At 39.6% G+C, this 11,513-nt stretch overlaps 1 long non-coding RNA gene across 1 annotated transcript; it reads left to right on the plus strand.

Annotated features, from left to right (window-relative positions):
* Positions 1–970: 970 nt before the first annotated feature.
* LOC109740274 (uncharacterized) lies at positions 971–6,216 on the plus strand. The gene is made up of 5 exons (XR_012190108.1): positions 971–1,866; positions 1,956–2,379; positions 2,928–3,068; positions 4,649–4,959; positions 6,111–6,216. It is a non-coding gene; the product is annotated as an uncharacterized lncRNA (long non-coding RNA).
* The last annotated feature ends 5,297 nt before the right edge of the window (positions 6,217–11,513 follow it).

Consider the following 11,513-nt stretch of genomic DNA (forward strand, 5'->3'; position numbering starts at 1 on the left):
CCGCCGGCGCTCCCTGGTCAGGCTGCCCTCCCCTTCGTCACCAGCGTCGCCGCTCCCTAGCAGGCCGCCCCTCCCCTTCGAATCAGATCACAGAAGTGGCCAAGGAGGTCCTCGAGCTCGGCATGCTCGCGCCAGTGCTAGGCGCCGTTGGATGCGGACGCGGAGGCTCGGGACTTGCACGCCCTACTCTACCCTGTTCCTTCCAATCCGGCCCCGAAGTGCTCGAGGAGGCGCTCGAGGTCGGCATGCTCACCGGCGACGCTGGGTCCCTCCATCCTCCTGGTTCCCTCGCCATCGCCAAGATGAGCCTCTCCACCCTCTCCCGCGCGATCGTCCAGGTCCAGGTAATCTCTCTCTCCCTGACCCTGCCGTATGCTCCTCCCCGTCAATTCGGTTAGTCGCCAGGTGCATCGCCTCACTGAGATATCACCATGAATATTCCTTTTCAAGACTGTCCATATTTTGTTCTGTTAAAGGGCTTTGTTAGAAAATCTGATTTAACTGAGTATTATTCTGCTCTAAATTGCGGCCCCTTCTGGTTGTGAGTGGATCCAAGAGTTCACATGATGCAGTATCTTTTTGAAAGATGATACATTATCTTCATAAAAGAAAGGAAGTTGGAGGAGTTATTATTGAAGAGGGATTCAGTGGTATGTGCTTCTCAAGAGCTAAACTGGAACAAGAAGTGCATGACTCTCATGCCTACACTAACTAATCAGGTAGCATATGCAAATTTTTAACCATACTACATCCAGATATGACATTTGAATATAAAAACTGGCAATTCATATTATAAAATGGAACAAAAATGGGTGTCGCGTTTATTCTTTAGAGAGTGTGTTTTCCTTTCAAGAATGTAATATGAGAAATCATCTTCTTAGTTGGTGGTTGTATTGATGATTTGGCCCTTAATGGTTCAGACTTCCCGAAGGAGAAGAAGGAGGTGCGGAAAGAGGATGGGAGCAAAAAATCTGAATCAAAGAGTATGCTTTGTTGTCGATCTTCTATGGAATGTTGTTGCTAGTAACCAAGCATGCTTTCTCTTTAGTTCCTCTATGAAAGTAGCATCAAATTGGGATTTTGTTGATGATTTGCAAAGCTTAATTGAGACATAATTCTCTCAGTTCCCACTTTTGCAAATCGTGATTGTTAGTTGAAGTTAGTTGGTTCTCCCGATCCCAGTTGCTTCTAATGCAGGTCTGTAGTCCTGAGTTTAGTGGGTGATTCTGTACGATCTTGCGATGATTATAACTACAACACTTGAGGGTTGGTAGTAGCACATGCCCAAGGCTTGATGAACTCGTATGGCTTTTGTTCTCTTTCTTTTGGAGGGGAGAACTCTTCCACTTGCTTCTGCCTTTTCATCAGCTTCCATGCTGCAGTTTGACAATTTTTATTTCGGTGATATTTTTTGGGTTCCCCTTTTCCATCTTTTATGTTTGTCGATGGGTCATTAAAACAGAAAACGGTGATGTATGAACCATTTTCACCAATGATTTATTCATTGTGTCCACCAGTGATCTTTTGAGATACTGACGCTTGTTTTTTTTTGGAATTAGGGGTGAGAATTACTTATCGATGACTCGGGCATCAACTCTTGATTTTCGGCAGAAGACACAGGGTCAGAACAACTGGTCTGGGCCGTTGCGCCTAGTAAATGTCATCAGAAATAAATTCCCTACCTACAAGAATGGTACGAATGGGATAGTCATCAAATTTGCTGATGAGCCAGAAACACCATGACTTAAGGAGTCTGTTGCCAAAGAGACAGCAGATCTGCTTGATCGGCGTCAGCGTCTTTCAGTCCGCGAGCTCGCAATGAAATTTGAGAAGGGCCTCAGTACTGCCACATTATTATCTAATGAGGTATGGGTCTTCCTGATTCCTGAACACTCATTTAGCAATTGGTCCAGTTATTACAGACCTTAAGTTATTGCATTGGCTTTAACTCTCAGGTTAAATGTAAACAAGTGGCTTTATTGGAGCGAGACATCCTTCTGAAGAATCTAAAGAGTGTATTGGAGTCACTGAGAGGACAAGTAGCTGGCAAATATAAGGATGAATTTGAGGAATCAGTATCTATGGTTGGTTTTTCTTCTTTTGAACCATATTTACAACCACGTGAAGGATTATTGTTCCTCAGTGCATTTTTAGAGTATCTTTAATGACGCTGCAAGTGTTCTAAACTAACCAATATGGTTTCTTAAAAGAAGTCTCCAGCTAAATATATATGCCTAAATCATCCCTTTGTTTGTGAGCACTTTAATAGTTTGACACTTTCTATAGGTGGATATTTTAGCAGTTCTGCTGTCCAAAAGAGAAAATGAGTTGCTTCAGCAGAAAACCGAGGTCACGAGAATAGTGACTTCACTGAAACTGGTGAGTTGATCCTCGTACTTTGGAAGTATCTTTATTCTATGGACCTTTGTAAGCACATTTTAGTACCATGATCCATTCTGTGTTCTCTGTTTACAATGTACTATCAAATGTCATGTGTATTTTCCCTGCTTGCTACTGGCTTTGGAGGAAAACTTAGTTCCGTCGTTTTTAAATGTAAATTATCTGCCATGATTAAGCAAGCCAAGCTGAAGTTTTGCCTTTGTTGGGACTTCTGAAATAGACTATCAAACAGTACTACAAATTTGAAATGGTGTTCTTTCCTTGCAAATGCACAGCAAATTTTCAGGGGCCTGCCGATGGTTTGTTGAACAGCAAATTTTTAGGAGTTCTGCCTGATTTTCTTACCATGGTTAAGAAAATAACATGCTGGCAATGATTTGTGAGTAAAGCATGTTCCAATTCCTCTTGGATTGGCGCGTCGTTTTAGTATTTTTTATAAACATCATTTATCCATATCAAGTATGCTTAATCTTGGTATATTCCCATTTTTTCATTTTCACAAATCACTCTTTCTATATCGTTCACAGGCTTCTGAAGATGCTAGGAGAATTGTTGACGAAGAACGAACTAATGCACGCATGGAGATTGAAAATGCTAGAGCTGCTGTACAAAGAGTTCAAAAAGTACTTCAAGAGAAAGAGAACAGTTCACAAAGAATTGGAAAGCAGGTAAATTGTATATAATTTTATGCGCAGCATATTATCTTGTTTTCTGTACTTTGTACCATGCTTACCTGGAACTTATGCCTGAATCTGTATTCCTTATATATTCTTTTATTTATGTCATATACAATTACTCCCCTTGACTTCTGTACAGTTTTTCTGTTCAAAACCAGTGGTAGTTTATTTTAATTTAACTATGCAACCTTCTACGTACTGCATCATACAGCAACAGATCTTCCTGCCCAAGTTTGCTTTTATTGCTTGCTTGTCCAGATGCTGTGCTTTGACACTGTCCTCAATTTGTTATATTCATTGTATTACTTGCTCTATCTTGATAATGTAGATTCATTCGGTTGGGATATAGTTGGTATTAGAGTATTACATATCCATTGTGAATAATTTTAGACTATTCCATCGAAGCATTTTGTCCTCAAGCAATTTCTATTACATGTAATGACTTAATATTATGACTCTGATGATATATATCTTCAAGCAGTCCTATTATATTTGTTTGTTTTCTGGCATGTTGAAACACTTAATAAGTTATTTGTTTGTTTTTCTGGCTCAAATATATATATGAGATTTCATTAAAAAGTTAGGCAGTCAACTATGGTCATGACTTCAAAAGTTAGGTGTATGACACACGTGAGATGTCCAGAATAGACTATTAGCCTATAATATCTGAAAGAACTGTTTGTATTCAGTTGCAGCCCACCTAATAGGACTGCTTGATTAGATCTACAGTCAATTGTATTGGCTATGATCTTTTTATAAGATGGCACTATCTCCACTGGTGTTTTTTCGGAATTTGATGGTATGCCTGACCAAACATGATCCTAATATAATAACTGTTACCCTTTTACAGAAGAGGAAGATCTAGAAATTTGCATACCTAGAGGAACTCGCCTTCTTGATGCCCCTTGCTTACAGAAGGTACTCCTCGGGAATTTGTCCTCCAAGTGGGTATTTTGATCCTTTGATATCTGTGATGGGGGAAGGGAGAGTAAGGAGGGGGATGAGGGATGGCACATGAGGTTAACATATATAGGTAGGCCATGCAGGGGAAGGCTGGGTAGCAGATATCTTTCCTTTTTTCAGATATATTCTTATGTATGGCGCAGATATCTTTCCTTTTTCAGATATGTACTTATGTATGGTGCAGATATCTTTCCTTTTTTCATGAAACGCACACCTCTTAATAAATTAGAAAATATGTCAGAAATCAGAACTTACTAAATAATTAAATTGTTGTATTAATTAAATAAACAACTTATCATTGATTGCATGCCACTAAGTTACTTGTTTGTTCTTCTAAAATTTTCCCATATAAAAACGAAATATCTTATTTGTCTATTTAAATATTTATTCTTTTTTAATATTGTTCAATTTGAAGAGGTAAACATGAACTTTCTATATATTTTATGTGTATTTAATTAGTTCAACATGTACTATAAATCAAGTTAAATTAACAAACAAACAATCTTAAATGTTTTGTTTCTGAAAGATGGCAATTAACAGCCTTCGGATTTTGTTGTTTGCACAATCAAAACACAAATGCACCTAATGCATCATCGATCTTTTGCAAGGTCGACATCGACTGAGTACGAGCGGCCGTAGGTCACAAGGGGGCGTGGAACTGCTGCAGCCCATCTGTGACAGAGCAGACTCCTGCGAATTTGCCCAGCTAGGTACATCCTCTACATGGTAGCAACTTGAAGAAAATTCTTCCTTTTTGCTTCCATGACCTGATATCCTCCTCGCTGATGTATCGAGGAGCCGTGACCCGGCCTCACAGGAAGGGCCAGGGCGAAGACGTATCCCCGACGGCCAAGACACGGCCACGGTGGTGATTTTTGATGGTGAGACAGAGCAGACTCGAGCGACTTTGCCCAGCCAGGTACATCCTCTACACAACTACATGGTAGCAAATTGAACAAAATGTGACTTGATTAGTATAGTAGCTTAGTAGTAGTAGGTTCCTGTACTCGCAAGTTTATGTCGAACAATCACTGCACCAGATATGCAAGCCTGGGATTATATATGTGTGGGGGTCTGTGATATTGTGAGTACAACAGCAACCAGCCCACCAGGTTCCCTTTGAAACCACTTAGCCCGGCCTGAGTCAAATACAAGGCCACTGTCATCTTTGAAACCACTTAACCTCAGATAAGACCCCCAAGGTTGATGGTTTTAGAATGTTGATGGACAAGTCTGAGGGGGCCAAACCTAAACAAAACATTTTTTATCTAATTTTCATCACCCCTACTTGCTGAAGATCCTGCAAAAGTGTACGGGCAAAATGTGTTGAGATCAAATGGTTACTTAATTTGTTTTCTTTACAAAAGACCGTAGTTTTCAAATGCCAGCTTGCTTATGGTGTACAGTTGACACAGGTATCAGATAAAATGCACACACTCGTAATCTTGTTGCACAACACTGGGATCAGATTTTTGACAACATTATACAGTAGACTGAGTAAGATATAAGTAGGGAACATTCTGTAATGTGCTTATGGATATTGATAGCAGAACAGATAACAAAATTGACTTGAAGCACAAGCCCAAACCACTGAAGCTTTTGTTGGCTGATGCAGTCTAACTTCTCGCCCATCTCGCGGCTCATGTGGTTCACCCAGTCCCCTACTCCTGATTTCCTATAAACCAGGAATTACCAAATTAAACTTTGTTTCCGTGGCTAACGGCCCCAACCTGGTTAACTTATAGGCTGGTAAGTGTCTCAAAACTGGAGAGTCTCACCACCTCTTTAGCAACACCAGAGCTCTATCCTCCTCTTCAGTCAGTGGCACGCTAAGGAATTTAGCTAACTTGCTCACAACTTGCAACGGGTTTGAGGACGTATTTTACACCAAGGCACCCGCGATGTATGTAACTCATTAAATTATGAAGTTATCATTGATTTGTATGCAACTCATTAAAATTCACAGCCTGCACACTAACATATCTACTGTTACCGTGGTTTTACTTTTTTACTGTAGGTACTGATCAATAAGAAAAACTATTCCTCTCTCATTTTTGTTACTCTATTCAGGAGCACATAAAAGATAATCAGCGTTTATTCGCTAGCTGGAATTAAAGGCAACGGCGAGAGAGCAAGATCAAGGACAACTTCAAAATTTAAGAATATATGCAAGGTACGTGCCGTAGGACCGTCATATGTTTATTGACTATTCTCTAGCTGGAATGTGATTATTTCGGACGAAGAAAACCTCGTATAGTATAACAGTGCGTGTATGGATGGAGTTATACTATACGAGGTAGTATATGGTGCCTGTATGACCGTCATATGTTTGTTGACTATTCTCTAGCTGATTATTTCCGATGAAGAAAACCTCGTATAGGATGGAGTTATACTATACGAGGTAGTATATGATGCGAGGCACGGAATGTCTGAAAACATCACCTGCCGGACTTTGAGTACGTTGTGAACCTGCCATGGTCCAACACAAAAGTACTTAGGTTCACCTGGAGCAAACCTGGTCCAAACTGTCTGGTCTACAACCATAAAATTTAGATAGAAGGAAAGATAGATATACAACCAACATAGCTAGTGGATGCCACCATCAATCACTCTTTAAACTTTAAAAATATTTCAGAAAATGTCATCTGATCATCTGATCAGCACGGGCATTCAAAAAGATTATTACCTTCAAAATGCCTCCGGTTCACCGGGAGCAACAAACCTGCTCCTGACCGCACAGGTATTATAGTACAAAATATACATACAAGCCAAATTATATAGATAGAACCAAAACAAGCAGACAACGTTGAAGCAAATACGAAGCTAGAGGGTGCCATCGAAGCATTTATTCCTTACATATATATAATCCAATACATTATTCATATTGCCAAAAGGATAAATCTGATATTTGATCCCTAACAAAGCTCTATTGGCTTATTATATCTGCGACATTTCAATATGCATCAGTCCATAGTCATTCGTCCAAAAACCTCAAGGCCGCTGTAATTTTAGCTGGGATGTTTCCAGCTGCTTCATTGCCTTTGATCATCAGCATCTGGACCAGCAAGTTCTTTCTGAGCTGTATTGAATCCTAGAAAACATAAAAAATGAATTGTTATATATATATGTGTAGGGAATAAATTGTTGAAGAATGAATTGCACAACAAACCTATGTGAGTGGAAGAACATAAATTTATATTCAACAATGATATGGAAGAGAGAAACTTGTTATATATGCACCTACCGAAGTCCTGGAAATGTTATACCCGAGAGTATCATCTTGGTGAGCCATCTCCTGTAGGAGTTTGAATCCAGAGTCCAGGCTGTGACAAAAAAAACTCCATATGTTAGAACCTATACCAGTGAGGCTGTATTGTGCATGACCAATTAAAACTATTACCGCGGGGCTGTAATATAGGTATGATCTTGTGGCCAATCCACGAGTTGGGGATTCAAACCAGGCCTCTCCTGTTGCAATACACTGCCAAATTCTTTCAGAACTATCAGGGCTTCCTTCTTAAGTTCCTTGTCATGAAAGTCCTCTGAGCCTAGGAATGACTTGTTAGAATGATCAATCAAGAGAGTCCTCCTATTTTCAATATTAACTGCAAGGAGGCCGTAGGAGGAATCCACCAAATACAAGGGCAATAGGTATTGCAATAGGTATACAAAGTTAATGGTGAACAGATACTATACACACCAACTTTTAAGAAGGAAAATCCTTACAATGGACGGGGTCATGAGCACGTTGTATTTCGGCAAAGGCCGTACAATGACATTGTTAATCAACAAGTTGGTGCGTTCAGCTTGGCATAAGCCAGTCTGACTCAACACCCGTGCTAGGCCATGGAATTGCAAATCAAACATATGCGTGGAGCCAACAAAGTCTGTTCCTGCGTTCCTTTGTATCGCGTCGCTACTAAGCTTACGCACTGCAAGATCGAAGCAGCTCGGATTGACCCATGTATCACCTCGCATGGTGTCTTGGATAGTCCGTAGACTTAACTCGATCACGAATGGACGAGGGCTCCTTATCCATATTGTGCTGCAACCGGCATGATAAAATCAGGGTATCATAAAAATATTGTACTTCAATGTGTGGGCAAACAATAGTATATTTTTTCAAAACTTTAGAAAGGTCTGAAATGTATGTACCTAAAAATTGGAGTTGTAGTGTCATTTGAGGACATAAGTACTATTTCGTAAGATAATCAAATCTATTATGATATGTTCGGTTGCAACTTGTTCCTATTACAGTTATGATAAAATCTATAGATGGTACATGTATCATGCACCAGGACCCGTTGCAATATACTACAATTCATAGAAAATTTGTAGTTTAAAATAACGTGTTGTGGATGGTACTAACATGGCGTAATGTAAAAGGATAATATTAGCGCATGACCAGATTTTTGCAACCACTACGTTAGATCTTAAGAACCTTATGGACTTAGAAAGGATCTCATGATCCTAACCAGTGCATGCATGCAACAACTTATGAACGTGACCAACTCATCGACGTGGATTAGGTGAAAGAACAGATTTTTACTCGGGTTTAAAATAAGAAGCCGATAATGCATAGTATAATGGTACGGATCTGCAGCTAACAATTGCAAATAAATTATAGATAGAGTTTAGGGCTGCCAGAACAAACTCTAACTGCTCCTCGACTGAGGAAAGCATGACGTAGTTGTATATGTACTCGACTGCGTCGTTCACTCCATCAAAAATCGGCATTGTAGCCATTGGCACGGGTAGAAAGTCGTCTTAGCACCAGGACGAGCGAGCGAGGGGGCAGTGGACAACGGTGGACTCACAGCCGGACCATATATATGAGTGTCGGAGGGGAATCGTCCGGCACCAGGTCGGTGACGCATTAGCATGTTGTATGGATTGGAAGGTGCCCCTTATCATTCCATCCGTGCATGTTTCATTACAAATCCTTGCTAATAAAAGGACAAGCATATGTTTTTCTTCCATACTCCACTGGGCAAATAAATATACGCCGGATTATATATCTATTATATATGTCTCCCTTTCCCGATCGGAAGAAGCATAATTTAACTTTCCTTATAAACAAACCGATTAAGGGAATATTAATGGCCACACTGGGAAACCCATTGAACGTATGGTAGGCCGGACCGGGAGATTGGACACTATAACATTTTGGAAGGAAATGACTTTAAGGATAATTATAGTTCTAATTGACATATCCTGGCCGGGAGGAATCGTGGGCATGTACTCGGAAGGTGGCCCATATCCTTCCGTAGTTACAATATTCCATAACAAAAACTATAGGAAAACATGGAATAAAATTATTTTGGTTGCATGCTCCACCCGGCAAATGTATCAACGCCGGATTATATATTTCCTAATTTATGTCTCCTTTCCAAACTTTGCCTCCAGATATATAGAAAGAAACAATTAATTTATTTCCCAAATATACGTCAAACACGAGCGTCCGAGAAATATAAAGAAACACAATGTTTTTTCTTCTTCTGTTTTTGTCCTCCTCACCACGATCAAAAAGCCCGCGCCACTTGAAGAACTATTGTTTCCGTGTGTAGAAAGAAACACAACGCACGGGCATACGGCAATCCTTGATTCCATGTACAAAATTAATTATATTATCTTTGGAATGTCATAATGCATGATAGCATGCGATAGCATCTGTCAAGGTAAACGTATTTTCCTTTTTGCGCTGCACTGTATATTAAAAAATTTGAACCTACACTGAAAGAGATTCATACGTGTAGCTCAAATGAGAGTAGACAGGTTGCCATTTGAAGTCCATTATTGACAGTTTGGTCATCAAATATATATTAGTCAAATATATAGTTCAGAACTTCACAGTATATGGCTCCGAAATATGACGACACTGTTAAATAGATTTTTTTTCATTGAATATCACATATTATTAAACCTCCAAGACATAAGCGAACACTTCATAATGTGACAATAGGCAACAAAATGTTGCATGCAAAGCGTTCATACATTTTTATATCTAAGACAAATTGTGCACTTGTGTACACAGATACTTCTAGCCTCCATTGTTCCTAACTTGAACAACACCATTGACGTACGCACGTGTTTCGTCAAGTGTCATGAGGCTGGCTTCATGGATATCTACGCTAAAAATCAGTGTTATATAGTAGTGACATAGTATTACATAAAAAATACATTGACAACAAATGTAAAATAGAACGCAACCCCTACCTTGTAAAAAAATTCAAACATATGGAAATTAGTAATACCAATGCAGTAAACAAAATGTTCAGCTACCATCTTCTAATTAGTACAGATATGGTTCTATCAGCTGACTGCTCCGTATAGGATGTCAGAAATCACTGCCGGAGCACATGAATAATTTTGCAGGATGAAGTCTCTTGTTACAGACACACTTTTGGGCACTATGGCCACTACCACATGGCAACCCTGTCACAAACGGCTAGGTCACAAAGGGGAAGCTGGATAAATCTTCGTGGCTGGGAGCTCTGCGAAAGTCCTCCAAGCTTATCTTTTAGGAGTTATCTATCTCTAATAATTTATTTCTTAGATTCATGTTGCCCGGGTTTGATTCATGTTGCACCAGAATATCCATAAGTAATACAGAAGCTTGCTCTAGATAATTAGCTAAGATCCTTACTCGCCATGCTAGTTGCTAGGGACGTACCCAAAAGAATAATCTGGTGCATGCTCTGATCAGAAGGTAAAAAGAGAAACCTAGTATTACATGGCATCTAGAGAAGGATACACATTTTGATGAACATTTAAACAGTTGATACCTGCACAGCCAATCGTCTTGGCTGGGTGCAACCTATAAGTCGACCACCCTCAGCCCAACCAGCGTCCTTAAGATACTGCAGAACGATGCTTGCTCTCTGAACCAATCCTCGCCAGGTCCTAGATTAATGCAGCCTTGTACAATTTTTTAGGTTAGAACTCTTTCAGATCCGCAGTAAACTCATGAAGGTACATGAACCAATGCAAAAAATAAAAATGAAACTTGAACTGAACTGATAAATAATTAGTTCAGACGCGTGAAAATACAAGTAATCAATCTTTTTTCCAAAGATTGCACACTTCAGCGATCAGACACGTGCATTGTCACATTCTCCAGAGTCGCACGGGCATTTGAACATATTTGCAAGTACGCAGGCTACCATTTTATTATTTATTAGATGTACATATGCAAAATATATCTTGAAAAGCTACACAAACTTCCCTTCTGCGTGTGTTGGTCTTATAATTCAGACCAATCATAATCCTATACTTCTGACCTATCAGAATAATACAGGGATAATAAGGACGCCAATAAATTTACATTCAACCATATTATCAAAATATCAAAATAATAACAATGGATATGATCACTTGCCGTAACACAAAAGTTTCATTGCATGTTCCAGGTATTTTTCAGGCCAATCATTATATCAGAATCACATATTACACATGAAATACTACGGTGGGTGA

This window comes from Aegilops tauschii, chromosome 7 (genome assembly GCF_002575655.3).
Source record: "Aegilops tauschii subsp. strangulata cultivar AL8/78 chromosome 7, Aet v6.0, whole genome shotgun sequence".
In the NCBI taxonomy this organism is placed as follows: domain Eukaryota; kingdom Viridiplantae; phylum Streptophyta; class Magnoliopsida; order Poales; family Poaceae; genus Aegilops; species Aegilops tauschii.